At 34.3% G+C, this 19,411-nt stretch overlaps 1 long non-coding RNA gene across 1 annotated transcript in view; it reads left to right on the top strand.

The window, feature by feature from the left end:
* The first annotated feature begins 1,700 nt into the window (after window positions 1–1,700).
* The window catches only part of LOC122179624, a 41,224-nt gene continuing 23,513 nt past the window's right edge, over window positions 1,701–19,411 (top strand). Inside the window, exons 1-2 of the long non-coding RNA XR_006178776.1 lie at window positions 1,701–1,743; window positions 11,439–11,518. This is a non-coding gene — a long non-coding RNA (uncharacterized LOC122179624). The remainder of the gene's footprint in view (window positions 1,744–11,438; window positions 11,519–19,411) is intronic.

Raw genomic sequence — 19,411 nt, 5'->3', positions numbered from 1 at the left:
TTATTCAACTGTACAAATGGGAATTTCTGAAGTACAGAAATACTGAGTTCTATGGAAAGGTCAGTTGAAACAACAGCATGAGTTTTCATTTTCGGGACCAGTTGCTGTGCAGATTCACTCTCAGTAAATCTGGCAGTAAGAAAAAAGTGGGTTCTGTACAGGAAATGGTATTTTTAAGATATTTCATTTGAATTTCTGGCTTACTCACTGTAACTCTACTTTGACTTGTACGTGCTTTCTAGGTTATCTCTATTCACTTGTCATTTTTATCACTTTAGTATGTGAAAATGGAGCCACATGAAAGGTGACACATGCAGAAACTCAGAAATCTTTAAAAAGATACTAGAACTATAGCTCTATTGGAGATTGCCCTTTCACATTCCCATAAACTGGACATATGTCCTAAGAGAACTGTCCATCCATCTAAGGGGAAAAGAATACTTTTAACTTCAAAAAAGATAACAAAAGATTGAAAATATTCTATGTCCTGGACAGATTTAGTGAATGGAATTATATTCACAACAAGCAGTATAAATAGGATATAGTCAGCTAAATGTAAAGTAGGCAATCTCAATTGAACAAAAAAAAAAGAATTAATTTTTTAGTGGCTATCTTACCCTGGCTGAACTTTTCAAAAGAATCTGTTAAACTTCAAATGAGCAACACGTGCTTTGAGGTTTATAAACAATAAAAGTGCTGGTTACGGAATCAGTGAGATGAAATGTACTGTGTTGATTAACATATCAGTTGATAATTTGTAAGTACTTACATTTCTCCCAGTATTTGGAAGCATATAATTAACTTAGAACTTTAGGATTTGAATAACTTGGAATTGACGTGGGAAAGTGACTCTACAAAATGACTTCAAACAATTCTTAATTAGTTTTTGTTGGTAGCTTTTAACTATGAGATTTCCACAGATACAGTATAAGTTTATTTAAAGGATGAATTGATTAATGTATCTTGATAATTTGTCCCTGGAATTTTTCCATCTGATACAAAAGGCAATGCATTTTGAATAACTAATTTTAAAACTAAGTAACAAACTTCACCCTGATATTTTCTGTGAATGTGGAAGATTGTCCAATAATGACTTAAAGAATCTTACAGCTGAGATGGATGACTGAAGACAGATGTCTCTGAGAGCATTCTGGAAACAGGAAGTCTGAGAAAAGTGTGTTTTCTCATATGGAGAAAATGAAAAGAATTATATTCACTTTTAAGCTTTGTGGTGGTCATGCTTGCTTTCCTTCCCCTTTTCTTTTCTTCTACTTCTCTCTCTCAATTTCCATGTGATGAAAATCTTATATTATTATGGACTCTTTTTAGATTTAAAATGATTTGACACACATGCACACACAAAAAATTAAAAACTCAATTTTGAATCATCAGGAAAGAGAATAAAAGATTGCTGTTAATCCTCGTCTGGGTTACAGGAGTAAATGATTTGTTCTTGAAAGAATATAAGGGAGGTTGCAAGGAACCATTATCTTGAAAATTCCACCCAGAACAGGCTCATCAAAAGCAGAAAGCTTTTCCTAGCTCTCTCTTGGTACTAGGAGTTATCAACAAAAAGAGACCACCTGGAAAGAAAATCACACAACTATGCATTTCCATCCTATACCTATCAATCCTTGAGCTGGTATTGGGTGTGTCTGCTTAATCCAGAAGCATTAGAGGTGGACTGCCAATCAAACCTATTTGGTCTTCATTGCTAACAGCTGCTTCTGACCTCACTTCTAGGTATGACTTAGCAAACCTTACTGTTTCAACCCTTGCAGCATCAGATCTGACCTTCTGCTTCGGTTAATTGGTGTATTTGTGGGTTGGTAAATTGCTTGGGCATAGAATTATGGAATGGTTTAGGTTGGAAAGAACCTTTAAGATTATCTAATTCCAGCCTTATTTCCCCCACTGCAGTATGGGCAGGGACACCTCCCTCTACACCCAGTTGCTCAGAGTCCCATCTAGTCTGGTCTTGAATGTTTCTAGGGTGCAGGCATTCATAACCTCACTAGGCAACTTGTGCATGAATCAGGAATACTGACTTACAGGTAGTTTATATTTATTTTCTTTATATATATTTTATATATTTATATTTTATTTAGGTTGGATATTAGGAAAAATTTCTTCTCAGACAGAGTAGTAAATTTTAGAGCAGGCTGCCCAGGGAGGTGTGATGTGCCTGTCCCTGGAGGTTTTGAAGAAACGGGTAGATATTGCACTGAATGATACGGTTTAGTGGTCTGGTGGTGATAAGTTGATGGTTGGACTAGATAGTCTTAATACTCTTTCCAGCCTTACTGATTCTGTGATTTTCTTGCATATCTATTATAATGAAATAAGAAACAGCTGTAAGGTTCATCTTACAAAGGGCACTTGTTTAACATCAATAGACTAGACAAGATGCAGGCAGTGAAATTGTACTATTGGCATAGACCTTTGTTTTTGAGTATCATTATTAAGATGTTTTAGCAGGCATGATGGCGATGGATTGATGGTAGGACTAGATGATCCTAGTGGTCTTTTTCCAACCTTAACGAATTTTATGATGGAGACAAAGTAGTCAGCTGATCAGTGGGCTAATACCAGGGGGATCGTTTTTATGTGAGCGTTGCATTGTCTATGAGTTCCATTAACTTTTGTGTGAAGATAATGTATAATATCTTTTAGTGAAAGAAAAATAAAAAAACTCTGTGAATGATTATAAAGGTCTTCTCTGTTACCAGAAAGATGCCATGTTACAGTGACTGGGCTCTTAGCTGAATGTTTTTAAATGATTTACTAAAAATTTTTGTTACTAACACTTGTTTTCACTTACTGCTTTTTCATCTTTTTCCTTGCTTTGTTAACCCAGTGCATTTAATTTCTTTAAAATTCAATTGTCAAGAAGTTTAATTGAGTGGTAGAAGCTTAGTACTGAAGTAATTCATAAACTAGAGACTCATTTAAGATGGGTGTTAACAGTATAATTAATTGTGTTGATAAGGGATATCAAGATTCTCTAAAAAAGTGCTATGAGAACACCACAGGAATAAACAGAACGCTTTATTCCTTGTTCTTGTCAGTTTAACACCTTCACGATTACTGAATAATCTATGTAATTTCTTTCACCTTTCAAAAAAGCAAAGTGAAACAGATAATCATATGAAGATTAATTGATTTATTTATACATTTGACAGATAATGTGACAGAAATTAGGAACTTTACCTACCTGAAGTGCACTTTTCTATCAGTCAAATGCGTACTGTCATGTATTACTTACTATCCACAAATAAAACATTTGTTAGAGCAAATGTCTTTCAGAAGATGCACCAGTAAACTACAACACGCAGTGCACAGGATGTGCCATAGCTGAAGCCATACCAATTGTAAAGTCCCATGGTATTTCTTACCTGTATTTGCTAAATGTTTTTAAGCAGGCTGCTTTAAAAAAAAAAAAAATATATATATATATATAGCTCTGGGGTGATGGAGTTGGGCATGTTTTTGAGAACATTAACAACAAACAAGTGCATAGCGGACACATACTACTTCACATACCCTGCTCTGTTTCCTGACTTTTTTTTTTCTCTTGCTATCAAAACCTGACACTTGATGCAGTCATTCCACTTTATAATTACTGGCAATTTCTCCAAAGAAATCAACGCTTCGAAGAATCTATTTATTTTCTACCTCCTTTCCACTTACAAACAGATTGAATTTTTAAAAGCAATATAGAAGTAATTATTTCTTTTTTTGCAGGAATGAAGCTTAAAATTGCTTTTGGTAAAATTATTTTTTTTATAACAATGAAATTACTGTTATATAAACATTGCCTACAGGAAGGACTAGCAACTGAGGATGGAAAACACTCCTTTGAGATGTGTGCCATCACTGGAGGGGTGGTATATGGAAGTGCTTAAGAAATCTGCACTATGAGTAATTTTCTAAGAATCAGATGTGACATACAGTATCTTAAAAATCCATATTTAAAAAAAAAAAAAAAAAAGCAGCAACATTCTGTAGCACACCTTTCTTGTTAGGTTTGTTTGTTTTGGTTTGTTTTTTTTTGCATAAACAGATTGCTCTTGAGAAAATAGCTTTCAAATATTAAAGTTCACATGAATATAACTGGCGGAAATGTAAATGTAAATCTGTTCCTGCTAGACCATTCTCTAAAAATCCTCTTCCTTGTAAGATGAAAAAATTAAGGTAACTGTGCACACCAAAAAGAGTGTATTTGGCAGTAATTTAACAATGTTGTTCTATGCAGAACATATAACTGTCTAGAGGTAGATCAGAAAGATATTGTGGGAGAGGAGAAGACTGAATTTCTACAAAATATCACATTTTATAAAGAAAGAGAAAACCAGTCTGAAAAAGTGTAATGCAAACAATAGATTCTGCAATAAAGTTTGTTCAAGTGGAAATGGCGTTTCTGTGGCTCAGACCAGAGATAATGACTCTTGTACTCAGGTTTACCAAAAGTAAGGGTTTCTTTTGCTCAGTCGCTTGAGAAAACGGATTACAGTGCTACTGTGCTTCACAGATGCTCTGGTAGGTGGCTCCACCCCTTTGATCTGCAGCACGCAGAAATTGGGAGCTGGTTATCTGCTGTTTTCACCCATCAGTAAGACTGTTCTGCCAAATGTGAAACCTGAGCTGAGCTACAGGGTAGAATAGCTGCTGCTGGGCAGGCTGTGGACAGGACCGTGTTGCAGGGTTACAAGTGAGCTGCAAATTTGATCTCTTGCTTGGCTGCAACTTTCTTTTCTTGAATGCCAATGGCTACTTCTGAACCACCTACTGGGAAAGAGTATTTCATCTGATCAGTATTCCTATCCTCTCAGTATGAAAACATCATGCAGGAAGGTTCCTGTACTGTTCTAGAAAGGGATTACAATTAGCCAATACGGTTTTTAATCTTTTTACTACCCTATTGCACATGAGGACTCTGACAGTATGGGACTTCTTCTGTGTATGTAAAAATAACTCCTGAATGTTACAGTAAAGTAGAACATGGGAAATCCCTTTCTCATGTAGTTTTCTCCCCTATTTTCATATTTACACATGAAAAGAGCACTGCTATTTATCATTAAGCTGGAGACTCAAATTAACAGGGCACTTGCTGTTTCAGACTGAATGCTGTGATGTGGCAGAAATAAATGCTCTGTTGCAGCCAGTTGCAGGCATGTCATGGGAGCACAGTGGGGCTGCTGCAGGATGTTCAGATGAGACTTGTCCTTTTGAGTTTCTGGGCTCGTAACTGATACCCCACGTGGAGTTTTGTTCTTGTGCTGCAGAGGTTGTTGAGGTGGGCTTTAATTTGCCTTTGGTCCTTACTGAGCCTTCCAGTCATAGCTGTATCAAAACTGGCAAATCCCAAAAGATGCACTCAGGAAGCCTGTTTACCCCTTCTGTCATAGACAGATCTGTTGACAGATTAAATTTAGCATCCTTCCAGCTGTTATCTTTCAGATTTTCCATGAATTATTCAGCATTCACACTAGATATTTCATATGTTATTTTTTCAGATATTTTAAGCACTCTAGTGTTGTTATTTAAGAGTTGAACGAAGAAAACTCAAATAATAAGGAGCTATATGTTCAATATCTGCTTTAAAAAAAATAAATTGAAAAAATCCGGCTAGTTGGTAGACTCATAATCGTCACCATTCAAAAGATAAATGTAAAATAAGCAAGCCTTTCAGCCTCTGGAAATTCACGCTAGTGACATGAGTTTGCTCAAAAAAATCCTTTTTCAAGCATGTGTAGTTTGAGCAGACATCTCTGAATTCCAAACTTCCCTGAAACTGAGGTGTCATTCCTACATGGATTTTGTAGTAGCAAAGTCCTGGCAGTGCTTCACACATGGTTCTCATGGTGAAATACTGTATATTATTGTGATCTCAGTTTTGTTTGTTTTTGTTTTCCTGTTTGCTGCCATTGTAATAGTTTAGCCAGGGAAAAAACAACAAAGGATGGGCATAGATGAGTCTTTAAAAATAATCATGCTATCTCAGATTCTTATTTAATACTGTGATGCAGGTTTTTTTGGTTACTTTATGAGATGTATCCTTCCATTTCCCTTATGCTATCTGATGTGATGTAAAATAGCTTAACTGCTGTTTTCAAGATTCATCACACAGTGTTATGATTTCTGGTGATTCTGTTGAAGACCTTATCCTGTTTTGCTGATTCGTGATGAATGACTTCAGAGCCTCTTGCAATGCTGGGTAATGGCAGTCCTGATTTTCACAGGCTGCAGGGAGGCACTTACACAGATGACTAATGATTCCTTGCTCCAGGAGCATTGTTCACTGGTGGATACACTCCACTGACTACCTTCAGGTTTCTCTGGTGGCACGGTCTGTCTCGAGTTAGTGTTTATATTCAATATGCAAACTTCATGTTATATTTAGCCTGAAAGGGAAAGATAGTTTGGTCCTATACGTAGCCTTGATGGAAGTCTTTAGTCCTGTGATGGTTTCAGAGAAATTAGAATTTCCTCCCTGAGGGTGAAAACATGATTCTCATTTCTTCTTATAACTTAGCTTATGCTTATCCTTCCTATTATTCTGCACTATTTTTTTTTTGCCACCTTGAATTTAATTCTTTCCTTTTATCTCTCTAAATTCATTGGTATCTCTGTCTCCTCTCTTTTTCTTTTTGCTGTTTAAGCCTGCATAAATGTGTGCAGAACATCCACCAAGATCTTAACTATTTGTTGAGACACATAGCTATTTCTTATACCACATCCACTGCTCTCCTGCTTCATTTTAATTATATAGAGGAAAACAAGATTTTCCTCTTAGGGAAATTGGAAACAGAAATGTTTCAGGCCTGATAAAAGCAAGAATACAGAATAGAGAATAACAGTATCAGAAAAAAACACCAATGCTAATTTTACATCTGTCAGATCTGAATTATACATTTTATCCTCTTTTTTTCTCACTGTATTTTGGGAATAAACATTCTTTTCTAAAGTAAGATCACATTTGTTTTTAAAATACATTGAAATAAAACTTGCACATTTTCCTAAATTAAATTTAATGCTTGCTATAAATATAAAATGTAAATATTGTAAATGTAAATATTGTAAAAATTGTAAACAGACTTTTAGTGTGCCTGTCTCCTTTGGCAGCTTTTCTCTTTTTTGCTAAAGTATTAATTTCTTTAAAGCTCATAATTATTAAGAAATTGTGAAGATGATGCTTAAAATTAATAAAAGTCACATTTTATGTATTTGTAAGGAATCTGTAAATTTCAAAATACCATCAAGGCACAATTTTTCTCTGCTCTAAGGTGAAAATTATAGTTCAGATTTTCACAGAAAAGAAACTGTGAATACAGTATGAGAACAAACCTTGTCTGTGTTGATATTCACGTACGTTGTGTAAGACAAGTTTTAATGCTACAGCAACAGTTTCAGACAGCAAGACTTGATCACAGATTTTTCTACATCCTCTGAGCTTAGGCAGATATCACGTGGTTTGTTTTTTTTTTTTTTTTTAGTGCATATGTCTATCTTTGCTGTTGAAAAGACTCTGAGAAAAACTTAAGAAAAAAGAATGAAAGAAAAACTGTGGCTTGAGAAAAGCCATATTCCATCCGTTTTGTTTTATGCTGCTTTATATTAACTTGAATTACGAATGTTTTGTGATTAGCAAATTAATTTGTGAGAGTTCTTAATTTTTGTTCTATTTCACAGTTATTTTCTATTTCAGAACACTGAATAAAAAGATATGAAAACAATTCCAAATGGAAGGTTTCAAACAGAGATTAAGATTTTAAAATTTAAGTCACTTTGTAATTAGGTTTGAATGTTTCTATAATGCTCAATATCTTGTAGAGATCAAATACTTAAATTTTTATACTAAAATGACAGTTGAAGAGTAATGGCAAGGAAATGACAATGCTTAATATTGCAAATTATGTGCCAGCAATCTGGAATTTTTGCAGAATTGTTTTCCTCGTGATATCTGCAGGATTTTTTTCTTCAAAACAACTATCCAGTGGACACAGTGCTTTGTGAGCAGAGTTCAAGTTCTCCTTTTCATGCAGAATTCAAAAGCAGCCAGGGGGCCTTGGGATCCCCTCATTTGAGATACCTTATTCATTAAAATTAAAAATGGCTGTTTGGTCTAGGGCTTTTGAGAGCTCTTTGAAAAAAAAGCATACAAAGTAAAGAGAAATTCCTTTAAAAGGAAGGCATTCATGCTTAATGCTAAACAGATACACAGCATGCCAGATTTAATGCAAACGCGAGAGTGCTGAAATACAGGAACTGTGCTGTATAAATGTCTCTGTGTGGGGAAAAAAATTAGGGATTATAAGATAGAGAGTCATTTTGGTCCCTGTGCTGTATGCAGTCAAGAGGGGAGATGAGAGCATCAGCAGCACTGTTTTCACAGGTGGACGAGGAGCAAAGTACTGGTTTGTTACTGTCAAAGCTATTCAGACTTCTTGGCTCATCTGCCTCGCAGAGGGGAGATGAGCCCACCTTTCTCCAGGCACTTTGATCGCTCTCAAGTGTCATCCTGAACTGTCAGCAAGGACTAAATGCTCTCTTGTCTTTAGCCTTAACATCTGGCAGCGAATGGGAGCAAGCTGACATTTATGTAGCAGAGCTTTCCTGCTAATGCAGTGGCAAGCTTTGCTGTGCCCCTTTTGCAGCTCATCTTTTTTTTTTTTTAATCTTGTGCTTATACAAGCCATGCTTGGCACCTCTGATATTTAGGATTAAGCCCTTAAAGCTGGCAGATGATATTTGTAAAATTTAACTTCTGCAAAGCAGAATATTTGGTCTGTAGCAAGCTTATCCCACTGTCTTTAGTTAATTCATGTATATCCCCAAAGGAACTTTCAGATAAAAATGTTAATAGAGGTTATCTTCAGAGATAAGAGCAACCAAGACAGGCTCATTTTTTCTGTATCTCACAACAAACACTGACATGATTCAATGAGTTAGCTATGAATGTTTGTAGGAATAAGAATCACATACTGTGCATTGCCTACAGTTCATCTGCAATGAAAGAAAGTGAAAAGTAGAAAATGATGCAGGATAAATTCTTGGCATATTTTTTAAGCAAGAACATGAAATGTGGAGTGTTACTTTTGATCTTTGTCCATCACTCCTAACACTTAACTGGGACCTGAGTCTTCTATAATTTAAGTGCATGGTTGCCTTTCTTAGAATATCTATACCTTTAGGATTTATTTATTTAGAAAATTTAAGGTTTGATTTAACTTATTTGGGAGATATATATATATATATATATATATTTTTTTTTTTTTTGGTAGAGGGAAGGTGTGTGCAGAACTGGTGGCATTATATCTCCAAGAAACATCTGACCTCCAAACATCAGTGCAGATTCAGTTCATATCTCAGAAAGACTGATTTCAGCATTCCAATGTGTTTCCAGTTAGATTTAGTACCCAAGTAAAGAACTACACAAATAGGATAGCCAGCATAGCTCCTAGTACCAAAAACTACGCTTTTCTGGCTTAATGTCATTCCTAGCTGTTGTTCCTAGCTATTGTTTGACTTCATTTTAAAAAGTTGCCTGATGAAAAACTACGCCAGTGGTGTAATTAAAAGCTTAGCAGTAAAAGCTATTGTATCTGACCATAAACTGTTCAGAAAAAAAAAAAAAACCTGCTTCTGGAGCAAAAGTCTTGCTAAACACTTCATTTAGAAAAATAGGGTCCTTTTTTCCACTCAAGCAGCAAAAGAAAAGAAAAAATATATATTTATAGCTGATCAAAATGACCAGATAACAATTTTCCTAATTGTAGATCAAATTAAATTCAACGTTGATATTAGCTGCATTTCACTGATAAGAGGTTTTCATTTAGCACAACTTTTAATTATGCCAGTAGTGGGACAATTGTCATTACATTAACCACACTTGCCTCACCACAGGGTCTGCCTAGACGAAAGCACCATTTTTATCCAAAAAAGTGCTGTTAATAAATCGACTTTATTTGAATACCTACTGGTGAAAGACTTAGTAATCTTGCTCCTTGATCAAGACAAGCATGTTTGAATGTAACTTAGTTAATTTTTGTGATCCTGTATAACTCTTCAATTCTCTTCAATTCTAGCTATCATCTAAGCAGCCAAAATAAGATCCAGAAAATGTCTTTCAGCTCAAAATTGCATCTAGTAAATTCTTTAGAAAAATCCAACACCTCCAAATAGGACAGAGACCCTGCAAACTCTGTAGGAGGTGGGTTTATATTCCTAAAATGCCAGAGTACTACTGGGATAATGGTTGCCTTCTATTTATAATAGTTTCCAGACGTCTGGAGAATTAAGTCAGAAAACTTTCCTGAAGGGCTGCAATTTGTAGCCCAGTTTTCACTCTCTAGGCAAGACCAAGTGAGAGCAGAGTACGGATGGAGGTCCAAGTCTTGCAGAAGTGCTAAGACCATAATTAATTTTGCATGTTCTTAGAGTCCTGAAGTTTTAAATTATTTTCTTATGCAGCTACTTGCCTCCTTTTCCATATAGACTTCACAGCAAATAATTTCGCTTTTCTTGGTCAACCAGTTATTCTGTTTTCTTCCTTTAAATCTGTCCATGTTTTCTGTCTCCAAGTACATGCCATTGGGTCTGTCCTTATTTTGCTTTGAACATTATCTTGAAATGTGACTGGACTAAATCTAGTTTTTGAAAGAAATTAAACTCATGCTGTAATATTAACAATCACAAGTACTTCAACACGCCAAGACTTGTGTTGAGATTATATAGAGTTGCAGATTACATCAAAGATAGAAAACTCTTTAAAGTCATACAGACATGCTTGTTCAATGCAAATTGTATCAGAAAAACCTATCTTGATCTGTCATTATGGTGTTGAAATTATCCTTGTGTTTTGAAAGGGAGTGTTTTTCTTCTTTCTGTATAACAATGTCCTTTTTCCTCACATAGAGAAAAAAAAATACCATAAAATACTGTTTTAAAGATGAATTAAGTTCCAGGGGTAATTACTTACTGATTCATATTTAACATTCTTCCTGTAGCTAATACTCAGCAGGCGTCTTGTTTGCATTTGAGAAAATAACACAGTGTAAGGACATGTGTAAATCCTGTGTCAACAGCAATTATTCATAAATAGGTCATGCTATTAAAGATGTCTAAGGAGAATTTAAACTGTAGCTTTTAAACTAAGTTATTTGAAAAAATCCTATTTGTCTTGTTCACAGGCAGACAAAATTCACAAAATTATTAATTTATGAAAGCATCTAATTTTCCCATTTTAAAACTTGATATTTAAGCCTATGTAATTAAGATCTGGTGAACTATCCTGATTAATTCATTAACCTACATTAACTTAAGAGCTGCAAACTCTTCTAACTCATTTGTATACCAAATTTAGTAGAAGACATTGTAAACAAATACTGCAGCATATTTATTTTATTTTGTATGAACAAACATATCCTTTATTCCAGAGAATTATTTTATGGATGATACCTGATTCTAACAAAGAATTGCTGAGAAGTCTATTTTGAGCTAAACAAGACTTAAAAAGGTAACACTATTTTTTTTCCTCTTTCCCTCTTTTTTTTTTTTTTTCATAGCAGACATTGCTTTTGTCTGAGTGTTCACATTTCACACAGATAAGCAGCTAAAAGCAACACTTTTAAGAATATTAATCAAATGCTTACTTATTTCCATAGTATCAGACACTTCTGCATCAGTACATTCAAAGCCAGTCCTTCCAAAGAGGCCTCTCATTTGCAATAGACTGCAGCTTCAGTCTGCATAAAAATAATTAAAAACTAGTTTACAGAGAAGCCCCAGACTTACTTTTTCCTGTTATTATTTCACCGAGATTTTATTCCCTCTTTCCTTCTCACTGTAAAGATGAGCTATTCTCCATCTTGCTTCTTCAACTGTCTTCAGCTCAGAACTGATCTTTTTTCAGTATCTCCATGCTATTAGACTGTTCTTATTTCATCTTTTTGAGCCATTTCTGCTCTTGAGGCCTCTGTTTAGTTTTTTTTCTTTCTATCTAGCTTACAAATGCCTGTCCTTTTTAAATTATTTCTGCTCCAGTATATCACTGTAAGAAGCTAGTATACTGCTGTATAGGTATTAATGCTTTATTCTTAACACCACAAGTATTGTCATCATGAATGTTGTTCAGTATCATTTATTTTTTATTTTTGTCTCTAATGTTTAGGTTTGTAGTACCTAATTTAGTTGTACTTTCATTCTTCAACTATTCTTGCAAGACAAAGGGCGTTCTAAAAAATTATGAATTTTTGTGAAGAAAGAACAGAAATGAAGCCTGGGGATTTTTAGTATTTAAACTCTATAAGGATATTTAAAGACAATGTCAGTATATGACTTTTGAAATAAAAAACTTCTTCCTCTATTTTAGCTGGAAAAGCTACAAAAAGTATCTACAAAAGAAAATGAAGTGATTAAGGAAACTCTTTGAACGTTATCAAATTTACATCTAATGCTACTTAATTCTAGAGATGGAAATACGTAGTTGTGTCAACCAGTTACATATAGATTTGTTTAAATAAAATTGTTAAACTGTGAGTGGGTGACACTGTTTTTTGAAATACAGAGAACAAGAAATGATGCACTGGCAGTGTTTCTGGCTTAGTCTGACAGCTACACTGTGATTTAGAGTCTGAACCTGCATTACAACCCTAAGCAAAACTCTATGGATGTCAATGGGAGTCTTATTTCTCTAAAAGCTGACTTTCAGCTATGTGGCAAAATTGTATGGTATTCTGGGGATATCAGTATTAATACTTAAGATTTGTGCAGAGTGACTGCGTTCCTATATTTGCTAGAACTGGCTTTTCAGAAAATATGTCTCTTTATTTCTGCTCTTGAGAGAATTATTGGATATTTTATCTTAACAAAAACCTTGAAGTAAAAAAAAAAAAAAAAAAGGAAAAATATTTGAGATTGATTTATTTCTTCAGAGAAACGTTTGTTTCTCAAGCTGCTTTTTTCTGTCACAAATAAAAATGAAGGAAAATAAGTAGAAATGGGATTGCATGGACTGTGAAAGAAGAAACTATTTTAAAATGAAATCCTGACTGTGGACATCAGGGGTAGAAGCCAGTAACATGATAAATTTCCAAGTGGGAAATTGTGAGAGGACTGGATGCTCAGCCTGCTGTCTGGATAAGTAGCTATTTCAAAAACATGGAAATTTAGAACTTATTCTCACGTTAAAGTAAGGATATCTCTTTGTTAACTGTACTTATTTTATTAGTGTGTGCTGGATCTGCATGCATAGTTACAGAATGCCGTACGTATGGTTGCTGTAGCTGGGCTATAAAGGATACAAACTGAAGAATACTTTAAATGTTTCAGTTTTCTATTCCTTGCCCTTACTTGTCCTTACATACATACATGCAGAGAAATGAACTTATATTTTGTTCCTGAATTGAAGACATAACAAATTAAAAAACCTAGCAGCTAAGACACTTATTAAGCTGCATCAGAACAGCCAGAGGCCCTCCCAATATATAGTTTTGACATCAACATTAATTTACCTTCCAGCCATTTTCTGTAAAGAGATTTGCTGTAGTTTCCAAATAACAATGCTTCTGTCTTCAGAGTGTGGGGTCTGAAACAGTGTATGTTTCTATTCTATTTGAGTTTTTATGCTTTTTCAATTATTTTTAAAGCCACAATTTAAAATTGTTATTGAACAAAAGTTTTTCAAATTACCTACATTCCATCTCTTGCTTTTCTTTGAAAATATTTGCTTACATGCATTTAATATGAATGTTAAGCTGTACGCACCCACAGAAACACAGACAAATATCTTGTAATTAATATTTGTGATGTTAAGAAGATCATTGTGTGAGGGTAAATCACTTTCTTGTGCTCTAATTCATATACAAATTAACTAAATTATACAAAATTAATTTATAATTATTTTTAATTATTAAACAAAAAAATTATACAAATTAACTAAGATTCCTTGTATTTGCTTGGGTCAAACACCAAAAAGAGGCATTTTTTTTATCATAAAAGGAACCCATGTTAAATTATTTAAAAAATTATCTTTATACAACAGTATAAAATGCACAAGTATACATTGATCTTTCCTGGTACCGGTGGAGGAGAACAATCTACTGTGTGTTCTATACTTAGTTACCATCTTTCCAATGACTAAATATTTATGACAGCAGAGTATGGAAAATATGAGAATATGTCTTGGATTTTATGGAGCACGTGTAGCTGAAGACTGTGCATTTGTAAACATATACAACACTCCTATGAAGAAATGTCAGAAACAAATAATATGTGAAAAGTTCATTTATTTTACCCAAAAACGCATGAGAAAAATTACATAATTCTTTAATGATTACTTGAATCTGATTTTATTTTCCTGCCAAAAATCCCCATCAATATTTGATTCTATAGATGGTGATGCAAAATTTCACATGGAAAAACTTTCTGTATCTGCAAGGTATTTAGTACCTTATTTTCTTTTCTACTGTTACTGTTGCAATTCTTATGCATCTCTTTTAGGTTTGCTATTTGTTGTGTATGCTCTTGACTTTACAGTGCAGGCACTAGACATGGAATTGATTTAAAGTGGGCTATAACACTGATTAATAGATATATACATCCTCTGATCTTGCTTGGATGATAATGGGCTGGCTCTGTTGCAGTGATACGTGTTCCACAAAGAAAAGACAGCATTTGCTGAGTTGATTAATAACATGCATCAGCTATGAGAGCTACTCTGAAAGTAATGCCTCCTTTATTATTATTATATTAGCCCATGATGTCTGAGGCAGATGGTGATGGTATGGCTATAGATGCTGAATCTTTGCACTAACATTCCCTTACATTTTCTAGCTATGTGGCACATGGCAGCAGAGGGGAAGTCTGAAAAAATGGCATTTGACATGGAAGTGCATATGAACAGTGGTGTGAAACTAAAACTTCCATGTGGAAAAAATAGCACTCACTGATGCTTTCCTAAGTTTTCTGGAGACCAAAATGTGGATGTGGACACAGTGGTGTGGTGTGTTTCAGCATTTGGAACAGCCATGTTCCAAATGAAAGACTGGCCATGATATGGACAGCCATGCAGCTTGTTATGAGCATGTCTTTCAAACTTTTGTTCATTGCTGGCAAAAATGCATAGCTAGTGGTGGTGACTATGTTGAAAAAGAGTATTTAGTAGCTGAGAATTTGCTCTGTCAGTGTTGTTGTACTCACTGTGTCTATTGTAATTTCCATGGAACTAAATAGGAGGTATTTCTGTCATAGCAACTTGCATAGATTGCTGTTTTTGGCAAGGATACTTGACTAGTCATGAAGAACAAACATCACAAGAAAACTCATATGTGTATCCTGAAGGCATATTTTTCATTGTGTTGATGAGTACAACAATATTTTTGATACACAGAGGTGTATGCATGAGGTCTTTGAGTTAAAAAATATAATCCTGCTATGTAGAATGTAAGTTAATAAGTAAATACAAAGTTGGTTTTCCCCCTGAAATATGCAACACTATTCAAAAACCTAAATTGCTTTCTTGGAAAACTTGGCATTTAAATGAAAGTTTTATCAAAGGGTTGGCAGAATATATTTGGAAATACATGCACATGGATCTCAGGAAATTACTTTTTCCTATGGCTCTGATTAAATATTTCATGGCAGTACACGCTTCTTTATTTGTACATGCTGTGTAAAGGTTTTAAAAAAAACAAAAAACAAAAACAAACAACAAAAAAAAACAGCCCCTCTTTTTTATAGTAAATATGCTTATTCTGAATGCAGTACCCATAATAACAAGAAGACCTAAACTATGCAGACTGCTGAATCTACAGGGTGAACGCTATCTCATGCTGAAAATGAATACACAGAAACATTCTTCAGTGACAGCTTCTACAGCTGGTTTGTTAATTTAAAACTTGAAGAAATACATCAAGAACCATGGGCAATTTGTTGCAGTGAAAGATAGAGTAAGCACTCTAATAATAGAGCTTTCGTATTGGTAGATAACACATGGTAGGTAACACATGTTGCTGTTTTTTCTGTCTCTAAAATTAACAATATTTTGATCAGTTTTGAACCCTTTCTTTATCCTAGGATTATACAATGGTTTGGTTTGGAAAGGACATTGAAAGGTCGTCTGCTTCCAGCTCCTCCTGCCATGGGCAGAGTTGCCACCCTGTAGATCAGGCTGCCCAGGGCTCCACCCAACCTGGCCTTGAATGGTTCCAGGAGCTGGGAATCCACAACTTCTCTGGGCATTCTGTTCTAGTGCCTCATCACCATCTGAGTAAAGAATTACTGCCTAACATCTAACCTAAATTTACCTTCTTTTAGTTTAAATCCTTTCCCCTTGTCCTATCGCTAACTGCCCAGTCTCCCTCCTGATCAAAAGCTCCTTTAAAGTATGCAAAAGCTGCAAGGGGATCTCCCCAGAGTCTTCTGCATTTATTTATCTGGAATAAATATTCTAATAGCTGCCTTCCTCATGGGCATTTGCATGACTGAACTTGCTTTAGTTAAATGTTGATGAACAAAACTGGCCACGAGCCTATATGAGTACTAGAAGTCACTGTAAATCTTACAGCCAGTGTCCCTTCATATCCTCTTCCAACCAGTACAACAAGCCTATTCTTCATTCTTTCTCTCCACCCACCTCATTTTTCCTGTGACCTAGAATAAAGAATAATAATACAGAAGCTTGTTTTCTAAAAGATCTTTAAATACATGATCTAATGTTATTGACCTGTAAATAATATGTATTTTTAAGTCAGTTCATGAAATCTTTTAATAGCACTGCCTATCTAGGGACCAAATCTAGATATTTGTTAGGATACCCATTACAGCTTCCCTGTTAACTTTCTAAATCCTCAATAAAATGCTGAGAGAAAGAAATTAATCAACCTTGCCAATTTTAACAGGAAGCTATTATTGCTGGCAAATAATAAATGTTTAACATTTACAAATTTGCAGGTTTTTGGCATGTGCAGCTTCCTGATAGTTTAAAGGCATTCCTTTCAGCATATTAGCAAGGGATGTCTCTAAGGTTTGGAAGATTGAAGTTAGGTCTGAATCCTAATCTTAAACTTCTCTCTATGTACAGTTAATTTGAGGTCTGTACGTGCACAAAGATTAACCCATGTGATGTGATCACTAATTCAGTCATGAGTTATAGAGTTTGTATCATATGCCTTTCTAGCTTGTTATCTGCAAATAACAACTTGTCTTCTAACTTCAATTTCTGAGACCTTCCTAAGTATTTATGATGTTTTTCATTCTTTTTCCAGATAAAAGTTGTTTTCTAAATATTTACAGCTGGTGATGAAAGAAAATAAATGACACGAACTGGAACATTAAACCTTGAAAGAGAGACAAACAATAAAATAATGCATGATGCTATTAAACACTATTAAAAAAACCCTAAAAATATTTTTTTCTTGTATTTCTTAGGTTTATATTCATAGAAATAAAATAAAGGATTAGTAAACATAAGGTGAACTACCTTTTAAAAAAACAAAGCAGGAAAGAAATAGATAAAATAAAGTTGTTTTACTAAAGTTAATAATCCCCGCTTTCTGAAACAAATATCCTCAAGCCATTTGTTTAAACAAGCATTAAGTTTAGCAGTACTACACCATAACATGATACTCCAAATTAAACTTTTGCATCTCAAGTGACCTTTATAGCAGTTTTACAGTTCATAAATTCTTTACAATGGTGCTCTGTGGAGTAGTTTTAATAAATCTTGATTGTGCTGTAAATGTTGTAACACATACTTGAAATGGCATTTCCAGTCCTAACAAACACAAATGCAGGAATGATTCCCCTATTCCATATGGGGAACTTTGCTTCAGTGTTCATGAAACATTAAGAATATTCCAGCAATGAAAAAGGAAATGCCATAAGTAACTGAGTCCTACTGGAGGAGAAAAGCATAGCTGATAAACATATTTATCAAAATGGACGGGGAGAATACCTGCTCCTTATGTATCAGTATAGAACTTTTCTTCAGTTTATACGGCTCTTCAAGCTTTCAACATAGCTGGAAAGAGACAAGATTATATTTTCTGTTTTTAGACTTGATTTCTTAATCAAATGTCAGATTCATAGAATTGTAAACAGTGTGGTCTGTTTCATTATTTGCAAAACAATAGGATATGAGAAGCTCTGTTAAAATATGTCTGCTTAATCTCTTGTATCTGTTTAACAGCATTCTTTTCTGTATAAAAGAAAATTGACTTAAATACTATACAGGAAGCATTCTAGTAATCTTTAAACCACTTGTTTTGATTTCCTCTATCCTTTTTTTTTTTTCCCCTCAAGCTATTTCTTTACTTATGGAGTCTTCAACATCTTTTCAAATAGTTCAGTTATGCTTATTTAAAAAAAAAGAGTTACCGCTTCTGAACTGTAATTTTCAGACAATTATCAGGTTCTCTATCTTTAGATGTTTCTTTCTTCCCTTTCTTTAAAAGTTTGGTTAAGGAATGTATTTTCTCATTCCTATACACAGACAAGAAACTACATGATAAATCTCTGAGAACCTTTTCCACTGCTTATAATTTTATAATTTTATTTTCTTGAGCTCAGCCAAAATTTGTATTTTCATTGCATTTTTTCTCTGTTCCTTTTTTCTCTCCCAGATAGGAGAAAATGAAAAAAACCTTTCTCCTTCATATGGTTTGCTAAAGTTGTTTCTACCCAGAAAAATTAAATTAAATAAAATTAAAAAAAAATTGAAACTATTTACAATAGTTTGCTGATGAAAATAAGCCAAGCTTAAACCCACAAACCAAAACTCAGCACACCTTCCAATAATTGTTAAATTACACATTTTAAAGCCAGAACTGTAAGCAGTTATGAATTTTAAGGATATTGTTCACAATTGCACAAATTAGTGATGAAATAGCGACAAGTTGCCCAGAGAGTTTGTCTCACTCCTTGAAGACCTTCAGAAGCCATCTGGACATGAGCAGCATGCTCTGGATGGCCCTGCTTGAGCAGAATGTGGTACTAATCTTTGATCCTATGGAGATAACTACATGGATGTTCTGCTTTTTCTCTAGAAAAAGCAAAACCTACAACATTCACTGAGATGCACAGTGTGACTTTGAGGAAGTGTAATTACCAACCTATTCATTTGCTAATAAATAATGATCAGTATGCATGATGTGATACAATGAAATAAAGATACTGTGTTGGATGGACAGTTACAATCAAAGTGAATTCATAAATTTTAAGGTCTGCCATAAATGATGAATATAGAAAAATCTTAAGAAATTATTGTTATAAATTTTCTTGTAATGTAGCATTAATGAATCTGGGTTACAGGTTCATTATTAATATTGAGAGATGTTTTTTTAGTACCAGTTAAATGTTCATCTGCAAAGATAGTAAGGAGTGATAGATTCTAAAAATGGCGCATCCATCT

Source organism: Lagopus leucura, unplaced genomic scaffold (genome assembly GCF_019238085.1).
Source record: "Lagopus leucura isolate 7727_CA_CO unplaced genomic scaffold, USGS_WTPT01 Super-Scaffold_100004, whole genome shotgun sequence".
Taxonomy (NCBI): domain Eukaryota; kingdom Metazoa; phylum Chordata; class Aves; order Galliformes; family Phasianidae; genus Lagopus; species Lagopus leucura.
The sequence above is the reverse complement of the archived record's forward strand: the minus strand, read 5'-3'. Positions and strand labels throughout refer to the sequence as shown.